The 8,952-nt window shown below is 41.5% G+C and overlaps 1 pseudogene; it reads left to right on the top strand.

Annotated features, from left to right (window-relative positions):
* The first annotated feature begins 3,729 nt into the window (after positions 1-3,729).
* LOC118936931 lies at positions 3,730-4,803 on the top strand (annotated as a pseudogene).
* The last annotated feature ends 4,149 nt before the right edge of the window (positions 4,804-8,952 follow it).

Here is an 8,952-nt window from a genome sequence, read left to right as displayed (position 1 = left end):
ATGCCATAAAAGAGGACCTGCTATGGAGCTCTGTAAACATTGATTTGATGCTGATTCACTGGCCCTTTTCATATCTGGCACAAGTCCTCGCCATAACCATTTCTTTGTATGACAAGTGAAGAAAGGGGTGGAAGGGAGAGAGAGAGAGAGAGAGAGAGAGAGAGAGAGAAACACTCCCTAAAGGTCTTATTTCAAGGTCTTCTTTCATCAGTTTGTTTTTATATCCCTCCACTGTCTATTTCTCCTCCCTCCCACCATCCCTCCCTCCCCTTTTAAATCGTCTTGGTTTCTAGCACCTGGTTCGCCAAGGAATCTGTTTTAGATTTCATTTTCACGTTCTTAAAATGCAGTGAGTCCCAGGCCAGGATGGAAGAGGATCAAATAATCCAGGACTGAAATGGATGATTGAGAAAGAGAGAGAGAGAGAGAGAGAGCCATGGGACCAAAAATATCTCGGCGCTGTTTGTATCAATTAGGGCAGAGACGGTGTCTGACGAAACATCTGTTTTGCAGCATATTGCATTATTCATGTAAAACAGTCAATACACTAAATTCCAAACGGGTTGGAGTGTCGGAGTCACCAGGGCATCGATAACACCACTGAGATGAAATAAAGTAGTTTTATGCTGTTAAATTTATGAATAGGTTTAGACAAGTGGCAGACCCTGTAATTGCAAAGCAATATAACTGCCTCCGGACAGACACCATAGCTGGGCCTCGACTGCATGCTCCCATCATAACATTAGACAGGTGAGAACACAATCGATTTGCAGTTAGGGCCTAAAATGATTGAACACCATGCCTTTGTGGAGAATTTCTCGAACATGAATCTACATTTTGAACAAAATCCAAAGCCTGAAATCCACTGTTGCATCCAACATGGATACCACTCCTGCTGTTTTTTAGCATATTTATAAACACATGTTTGGAATTAGGATAACCCGTGTCACAAAGTAGTATTATAGTATAGCAGTATTGTAAACATATTCTATCACATGCTATTGAGCTTGGAACCTTACAGGTGTAGGATCTTAATTTGACCAGTGTTAACGTAGCAAAATAATCCTGCAGCAGCAGGATTTGAACGTTTAGTCCATACTGTTGCTTGATCAGTGGTTGGGCTATGAGCTGGACAATAGTAGGCTATGTGAAAAGTGCAATTGGCTGCTGTTAATATAACCGTGTGTTAGTGTGGGTTTTCAGTGAATTTATGTAAATCCAGAAGCTCATCTGCATTTTCTGGAAAATCGTCAGCAACAAAAAAGATCAAATGAATATCCTACACCTGTAGAACATGGACGGAACTGACTGCACATTGGTCAACAGATACTGCATGACTGTATAATTTAAAAGAATAGAATATTCCATACATAGTGGTGTGTTGTCATAATGAAGTAGCCTTGCAGACCTCACTGCATGATGCTGAATGGTGTGGTACTGTCTAATCTCTGAGCTGACCTGTAGATACCACGGTATTGTGCTGTTGTTTGGTTCACACCAGACTGAGCGACATCTGGCTGGTTTTAGTCCAGCGGTGACTGACAGATCTATCAGAGGCAGGCAGCCTGACAGAGGGAGAGACAGAGAGGAAGAGAAGGAGAGGTCGCCCAAGCCAGACACACTGTGTTGGCAGGATAAGCGAATGAGGATAGTAAAGAGGGACGAGAGAGGCCAGAGAAAGAAATAATGGGTTATTTAGCGTTCGCATCGAGGAAGGAAACATTGACTGTGGAGGGGGAATTACTTGTTGCTACGTCCAAAAAGGTGAGAAGTTTGACAGTTAGTATAGTGAATGTGACATGCAATGAAACTATACAGTCCAAATATGGAGAACATATGCATGAGTGTGTGACGACCATCTCCTTTACAGTAGGATAGTTATAATGGTGACCAAGAGTGCGTGCGTGCGTGCGAGAGAGGGGGACCACCCAGGAGCTGTCAATGTCACAAGCCACAACCCAGGTAATGAACTGGGAGATGAGAGAGTGACAGGCCCAGTTTGGAGAGAAAGAAAAAGGAGGAAGTAGAGTGATGGTGAAGTAAGAGATGCCACTGCCCCAGGAGAGAGAGAGAGAGAGAGCGAGAGAGAGATGGCCTCCTGACAGGTGCTGGAGGTCTACCTCACGGACTCCCCCGGGGGCTCCACCAGGGTGACATCCATCGCTGGAAGGACTTTGGAGTTCACAGAGAGAGAGAGAGAGAGAGAGAGAGAGGCCATCACAGTCCTCCTCCTCTTGCCCCACAGCTTGAGCATTGCAGGGAGAGTGGTGTGTAAATGTGTGTGTGTGCGCCAACTCGTCCACATGTATGCGTGTGTGGTGAGTAGAGTGTAAAGCATCCTCCCCCGTTGTGGGAAAGCCAGCCTGACAGCTCTTGACTGTAGAGAGGTGGAAGGGACGTGGGAAGATTGACGACTACAGCTTCAGTCGTGGTGTGACAGCTGAGAGGACTGGAGCTGGCAAGGCTGACAATGATCATCTCCATATGCCACTATTAGACGCTCACCAAAGGCAGCCAGGCAGTGGCTGTGACAAGTCAAGCTCCACATACTCTACTGTAAGTGACCAGCATTATTCAGGCTGTACTCAGGGTGATGAGTGTCAGAGTAGGAGATGGTGCTCTGGGGAAAGTTTAACAGCGGTCCCATGTTGTTTTAATGATTAATCCCCAGGCTAGAGGCGGGTGGATACTGCAGGTCCGTTCCAATACGCAGTCGTCGTTTTTCAGGTAACGGTAATGGGTAATGGTGTGATGTTAACATTTTTAGATTTGTCAGGCTCAGGAGTAAATGTGTGTGATTTTGTTAAAATACATTTGATTAAGCAGAATCTCACACACACAGCTGTGTGATCGTGTTGAAAAGGATTCTGTTCTGCCACAGATGTTCTTTCATTTATCATGACGTATTACCATTATTGATAGATGGCACACAATTAAATACACAAGTCAAAAGGCTTTCAGATGTATTTTCAGATGTATTTTCAGATAGGCACCAGAGTTGGTTTAGCTCATTGGGAAAGTTGAGTCAATTCTGATTCCAGAACCTAATGTCTGACCATTGCTCCATTTGATATAAAAGCAGCAAACCTTTGCAATCCAAAACTGTGGGAATCCAACCATAATTTGGTTTCATTGCCACAGCAATTGATCTGAGGACACCAGAGTGGGAAAGCGTGTGTGTTTCTGGTAAATAATTCAAGCTTTGTGCCTCTTCCACCACCAAGAAACCTGTAGGTGAACCTTTTTGAACACATACTTCACACTTGCCCAACACACACACACAACATACACACACACACACACACAACATACACACACTCAGACCCCCCTCACCCCTCCACCCCCAACCCCACATCTTGGGAGGCAGGAGGAGAATCAGTAGTAGTACATGATGTGGTCAAACAGCATGACATATGGCTCTGTAGCGCTGTGGGGAGGCTGCAGGCAGTAGGTTTGTCTCCCTCACCACACCACCGCCTCTGGTCTGATCAATAGGAACACATTAATAATACTGTACCTGAACACAACCTTTTAGACCTCACTCCTGCACACACACACACACACACTCACACACACACACACACACACACACACAGGCACACACACACACAGGCACACACACACAGTTGAATAAAAGAGGAAGACAACATATACAATTTTAATAATATTTAAAAAATAAAACATGTATTTGCACAACAACAACCACAACCACAATAACAATAACAACCACAACCACCACCACAACAACAACCACAACCACCACCACAACAACAACCACAACCACAACCACAACCACAATAACAACCACAACCACCACCACAATAACAAGCACAACCACAATAACAACCACCACCACAACAACAACCACAACCACAACCACAATAACAACCACAACCACCACCACAATAACAACCACAACCACCACCACAACAACAACCACAACCACAACCACAATAACAACCACAACCACCACCACAATAACAACCACAACCACAACCACAATAACAACCACAACCACCACCACAATAACAACCACAACCACCACCACAATAACAACCACAACCACAACCACAATAACAACCACAACCACCACCACAATAACAACCACAACCACCACCACAATAACAACCACAACCACAACCACAATAACAACCACAACCACAACCACAATAACAACCACAACCACCACCACAATAACAACCACAACCACAATAACAACCACAACCACCACCACAACCACAACCACAATAACAACCACAACCACAACCACAATAACAACCACAACCACCACCACAATAACAACCACAACCACAATAACAACCACAACCACAACCACAATAACAACCACAACCACAACCACAATAACAACCACAACCACCACAAACACAACCACCACCACCACAACAACCACAACCACAACAACCACAACCACCACCACCACCACAACCACAACCACCACAAACACAACCACCACCACAACCGCAACAACAACCACCACCAAAACCTCCACAACCACCACCCCCACCACAACAACCACCACCACTACCACAACCACAACAACAACCACCACCAAAACCTCCACAACCACCACCCCCACCACAACAACCACCACCACTACCACAACCACAACAACAACCACAACCACCACCACTACCACATCAACCATCACCACAACAACAACCACCACAACCACAACAACAACTACCACAACCACCACCACAACCACCACAACAACCACAACCACCACAACAACCACAACCACCACAACCACAGCAACAACCACAACCACAACAACAACAACAACCACAACAACAACAACAACTACCACCACCACAACCACCACAACCACAACAACAACTACCACAACCACAACCACCACAACCACAACATCAACCACCAAATCCACAACAACAACTACAACCACAACCACCACATCCACAATAATCATATTTTTACCTCATAAATGTACCAATTTGGAAGGTAAAACCAAATCAAATGGATGTGGCTGTAAATACTACATCATCATTCTCCATTAGCCAGTGTATTTCAATAAGACAAGGTGGAAAGAGGTACTATGTGCTACAATTTTGGGTTGTATATAACAATATATTCCACTCATTATATGAATTGAATTGATACACCTTAAGCTTATGAATTTCAAGGAAAGAGACAGGAAATACTGTATCAGCTGACAAGTCACACAGAAAAGGTGATCTTGTACAATGTTGCATGGGGCAGAATTGTCATTACAACACCTTGCTACATTTTTATCAGCCAGGTCAACCTAAATGTCTGAGGAAGTCAGGAGATGATGTGGAAACCGGCCACTAGGGGCAACAGTGAGCGCTGTTACTTTCAAGGTGGTTTCGGTTTCGCTAGGGTGTTGTGGACGGGGATGGTTGGAGAGTCTTAAGCATCTGCTTCTGAACCCAAAGGTTGCAAGTTTGAATCCAGCGATATAATGTTTTTTTTTTTAATATTAGGGGGTTGATGAGCTTTAATATTGCAGATGTATTGTGGCTTACATCAATGCAATAGTCTGCGTCCTTTCCAATACCCCATGTTTTATTTGGAAAATACAGTTCCGGACAAAAGTTTGATTTGTTTAACACTTTTTTGGTTACTACATGATTCCATATGTGTTATTTCCTAGTTCTGATGTCATCACTATTATTCTACAATGTAAACCCTTGAATGAGTAGGTGTGTCCAAACTTTTGACTGGTACTGTATGTATATATATAAATTAGATATAGTTTTTTATGTTTTCCTTCATTATTTTCCCCTAATCCTGCCATCCTTCCCCTAATTGGTGTAAACTAATGGACAACAACAGTTAGGCTTTTACTTCCAGCTTATACACACTATATAACTATAGGTAAAGTTCAAAACACATAAATTATCCCTGCATCGTACAGGGATGATTTCTGTGTATTGAAAGTTACATATCTTGAAACCTGATTGCTAAGAAGCAATAAAACATGTTAACAATGGACTAATTAAATCATGAAATAGTCTTTGGGTGGGGTTTTCCTTTAAGAATGTATAGTTAATGCCTGAACTTAACCCATATAATGTCTAAACATAACCTTAAACACTTGGATGGATGACCGTCTCATTCTGAGGTGAGACGGTGAGAGCTGGTAGGTTTTCACTGTAGCCAACTGCTTTATTATACCAATATTTCTGATGATTTGTCCTGCGTAGACAGACATATTTCTGATGATTTGTCCTGCGTAGACAGACATATTTCTGATGATTTGTCCTGCGTAGACAGACATATTTCTGATGATTTGTCCTGCGTAGACAGACATATTTCTGATGATTTGTCCTGCGTAGACAGACATATTTATGATGATTTGTCCTGCGTAGGCAGACATATTTCTGATGATTTGTACTGCGTAGACAGACATATTTCTGATGATTTGTCCTGCGTAGACAGACATATTTCTGATGATTTGTCCTGCGTAGACAGACATATTTTTGATGATTTGTACTGCGTAGACAGACATATTTCTGATGATTTGTCCTGCGTAGACAGACATATTTCTGATGATTTGTCCTGCGTAGACAGACATATTTCTGATGATTTGTCCTGCGTAGACAGACATATTTCTGATGATTTATCCTGCGTAGACAGACATATTTCTGATGATTTATCCTGCGTAGACAGACATATTTATGATGATTTGTCCTGCGTAGACAGACATATTTATGATGATTTGTCCTGCGTAGACAGACATATTTCTGATGATTTGTCCTGCGTAGACAGACATATTTCTGATGATTTGTCCTGCGTAGACAGACATATTTCTGATGATTTGTCCTGCGTAGACAGACATATTTCTGATGATTTGTCCTACGTAGACAGACATATTTCTGATGATTTGTCCTGCGTAGACAGACATATTTCTGATGATTTGTCCTGCGTAGACAGACATATTTCTGATGATTTGTCCTGCGTAGACAGACATATTTCTGATGATTTGTCCTGCGTAGACAGACATATTTCTGATGATTTATCCTGCGTAGACAGACATATTTCTGATGATTTGTCCTGCGTAGACAGACATATTTCTGATGATTTATCCTGCGTAGACAGACATATTTCTGATGATTTGTCCTGCGTAGACAGACATATTTCTGATGATTTGTCCTGCGTAGACAGACATATTTCTGATGATTTGTCCTGCGTAGACAGACATATTTCTGATGATTTGTCCTGCGTAGACAGACATATTTCTGATGATTTGTCCTGCGTAGACAGACATATTTCTGATGATTTGTCCTGCGTAGACAGACATATTTCTGATGATTTGTACTGCGTAGACAGACATATTTCTGATGATTTGCAGGTCAATTTATAGTAAAATACTGTGTGGAAAATGACATTTACCATCTACTATTCTTTCTATTCAACACTTCGAAAAGAACAGTTTTGAAATGTGTATCTTTTATTTTTTGCTGTTGGATTAAACGGTAGTTAAAATGACTAAATGGTGAGCCCTTCATTATCTGATGTATTGGTGACTAAGCTGAATGTTCTCATGGTATTTCACAGAAAACTTTGATTTTGCATGAAGGACTAAGGGGTGAAAGACGTGTTAAACCCCATACCACTTACATGGGTAACCCCATACCACTTATACCACTTACATCTGAACATTTTTTCCAAAGTGATTGAACAAAACTGTAATAATCTCTAAACGCCTCTCAATCCAATTTCAATAAAATGTAGCCCTTTTTACATCAGCCAATGTCACAAAGTGCTTATACAGAAACCCAGCCTAAAACCCCAAAGAGCAAGCAATGCAGATGTAGAAACACGGTGGCTAGGAAAAAACTCCCTAGCAAGGCAGGAACCTAGGAAGAAACCTAGAGAGGAACCAGGCTCTGAGGGGTGGCCAGTCCCATTCTGACTGTGCCTCTTGTTTAAATTTGTTTGCAACCACCAGCGTGCGTGTTCGTGTGTGTGTGCGTGCGTGTGTGCGTGTGTGCGTGTGTGTGTGTGTGTGTGCGTGTGTGAATGTTGACAAGATTTTGCGGATTTGATATAATGTACATGAAGCACCAAATGTATTTTAATTAGTTGGCAATATCAACATGTTTGTAAATGTATAGTCCCTCTCATGAGTGATTACAGAGCAGATGTATTCACTCTACATCCCTCAGGAAACGTTGAGTTATTCATGTATTTATTTAACCAGGCAAATATGAAATATATAGAAACCTCATTTACAAGCAAACCCCAGACATACCTGCAAACCATATTAATTTGAGTGTATATCTCTTTCACTAAACACAGATACTGAGAACACAATGTATATTATTTGTAATGCAGCACTAACACTGAACATTTGTAGTTTTCAAATGAAATATGACCTCATTCACATCCAAAAACTCCAGTCATGTACATTGTGATTTCTAATTTGTATTACAGACCCAAGCATTCACTTTAGATTGATATGCATTATAGTTGCCTGTGAGCTTGTTCTAATATAGATGGAATTGATGAGAATCTCAACATGTTGTACACATTTGAATGATTATCTGTACGTTGGAATTAAACAAGAATTCATGATTTGTTTTGATAATATTTTTTTTTAAAGTTCAATCATAAATAAAAATGTAGTACGGCCAAAAACTATTGACTAATTATCTAACATTTTTATAAACATGAAATAACCTTTCACTGATCATTTACAGTGGGCAGAAGAGCTTCAGATTCATGTTTAATGTTTGGAGAGTTGGAGAAAAGAGCCAATTTGTTTTCTTTCATGAGTAGAACACTCTCGTGTACAGTATTCACACGAATGATCAATCTTTCCCATGTAACTCTGTTCTCTCAGGTCTAGAGGTATTGCACCTGAGGAGTGAGAACGACTGCGTCTAAATATTAGTGCCGCGGGTGAGATTGTTTGACCACCAGCGATATCCTAATTCTGATGTATTC

This window comes from Oncorhynchus mykiss, chromosome 10 (assembly GCF_013265735.2).
Source record: "Oncorhynchus mykiss isolate Arlee chromosome 10, USDA_OmykA_1.1, whole genome shotgun sequence".
Lineage (NCBI taxonomy): Eukaryota > Metazoa > Chordata > Actinopteri > Salmoniformes > Salmonidae > Oncorhynchus > Oncorhynchus mykiss.
Note: the sequence above shows the minus strand (reverse complement) of the source record. Positions and strands in the feature narration are given on the sequence as shown.